Consider the following 2,326-nt stretch of genomic DNA (forward strand, 5'->3'; position numbering starts at 1 on the left):
CTTTTGCTTCTCTGCTGTTTTGCACCCTGATTTTTTTATTGAGTTCCTAATAGTTTACAACAGTGTGAGATTTCAGTTGTACATTATTAGTTGTCCATCACCATGTAAGTACTCCCCTTCACCCCCTGTGCCCACCCCCAGCCCCCTTACCCCAGTCACCGCTGAACTGTTCTGTTTGTCCGTGTGTTTGTTTGTCTTCCACATAGAAGTGAAATCGTATGGTGTTTGTCTTTCTGTATCTGGCTTGTTTTGCTTAACGCAATGCCCTCCAGGTCCATCCATGTTGTTGCACATAAGGTGATTTTGTCTTTTTTATGGCTGAGTAATAGTCCATTGTATATATATATATATACCACATCTTCTTTATCCAGTTATTGGTCGATGGGCACTTGGGTTGCTTCCACGTCTTGGCTATTGTGAATAATGCTGCAATGAACATAGGGGTGCACAAGACACTTTGAATTGTTGATTTCAAGTTCTTTGGATAGATACCCAGTAGTGGGATAGCTGGGTCATATGGTATTTCTATTTTTAGTTTTTTGAGGAATCTCCATACTGTTTTCCATAGTGGCTGCACCAGTTTGCATTCCCACCAGCAGCAGTGTATGAGGGTTCCCTTTTCTCCACAACCTCTCCAACATTTGTTATTTTTTGTCTTAGTGATTATAGCCATTTTAACAGGTGTAAGGTGATATCTTAGTGTAGTTTTTATTTGCATTTCCCTGATGATTAGTGATGTTGAACATCTTTAATGAATATTACTTGTTTGCCAGTTTGCTGGTCTTACCTTTATCTTTTCTGCACCACCTGCTCACAACATTATGATCTTATGCATTCATGTAGCTCTTTACAGGTTGCAAAGTTTTCTGTAGATAAACTTTCTTATAAATTTGAGGAGCTCTTACAATTTGCTCATTTAACCCTGATAGCAGCCACTATAGAGGAAACCATTATTATATTCCTTTTACAGATCTACATCTGTAAACTGCTCAGAGTGGTCAAGTCACTTGCTCAGGTCACCAGCTCAAACAAAGGGTAAGGGGCAGAGCCAGTATCTGAGCTCAAGTTTGTCTGGTTCCAAAGCTTCTCCTTCCATTGCATTTGGCTGTCGGATGAGTGAGTGAATATCTGGTACTATTGAATACAGATAGTAGGCAATGTGCCACATGGAAGAAATACTCTTTTAAGGAAAATAAGCACAAAGTGATTTTCCTCTTTTAAAAACTTTCTCAAAAAAACCAAACACACAAACAAGCAATTGAGTGACGTGTGACAGCCTTTTTATATTAAGAAGTCATCTAGCTAGTGTGGTTGCCAGCTGTTCAAGGCCACCATGGTTGATTCCTAGTTCTATTTACTTACCGGCTGTATTAACTTGGGCAAGTAATCTGACTTGCCTGTGTCTCATTTTTCACATTTGTGAAATGGAGTTAATAACAGGACTTACCGCCAACTCGGCTGTGAGGATTAATGCTGACTCCTTCCATCCTTCGCTGTACTAGGACTACACCAAGGACTAGAGAGAGTCAGGCCCAGTCACGGCTGTTATAGGACACACAGGTCTGTAGTAGGTGCTCAAAAATTATTAGTTCAAAGACAGAGCAAAACCATGGCTGGTGGTTTTAGGAAAGATTTCACGAAGGAAGTGATTTTCCAGCCAGCTCTTGAAGAATGTGCAAGAGTTTGTCTAATGGAGAAGGTTATGTGTGAACCAAATTTCAGAGTCAAAGAGCAGGGCGCCAGGATTACAGGAGTCGGGTGGCGAGGTCAGGAAGGAACTGCGAGAACTCTTTCTTCCTTCTTTCCTTTAGGTCAGTGCCTGGTGTAGCTTCTGTGCCTTACAATCTTCGGAATATTCTGGTTTGGGAAATTTGCCTTTGTAGGGGAAGCAAAACTTACATCTACCTTCTTAGAGTCTTCAGCTGGGCCTGAGAATTTAATTGACATAAGACAGATTAACACGGGAAAAGCATACAGATTTATTTAATATAAGTTTTATGTCACACAGGAGCTCTCATAAGAAAATAAAGGGGCTGGCCCATTGGCACAGCCGTTAAGTGCGCACGGTCTGCTTCGGCGGGCCAGGGTTTCCTGGTTCGGATCCCCAGTGTGGACATGGCCCTGCTTGGCAAGCCATGCTGTGGTAGGCGGCCCACATGTAAAGTAGAGGAAGATGGGCACGGATGTTAGCTCAGGGCCAGTCTTCCTCAGCAAATAGGAGGATTGGCAGCAGATGTTAGCTCAGGGCTAATCTTCCTCAAAAGAAAAGAAAAGAAAAGAAAGACCCAAAGAAGTGGCCAAACCTAAATGCTTTAATACTAGGTTG

This window comes from Equus przewalskii, chromosome 2 (assembly GCF_037783145.1).
Source record: "Equus przewalskii isolate Varuska chromosome 2, EquPr2, whole genome shotgun sequence".
NCBI classification, from domain to species: domain Eukaryota; kingdom Metazoa; phylum Chordata; class Mammalia; order Perissodactyla; family Equidae; genus Equus; species Equus przewalskii.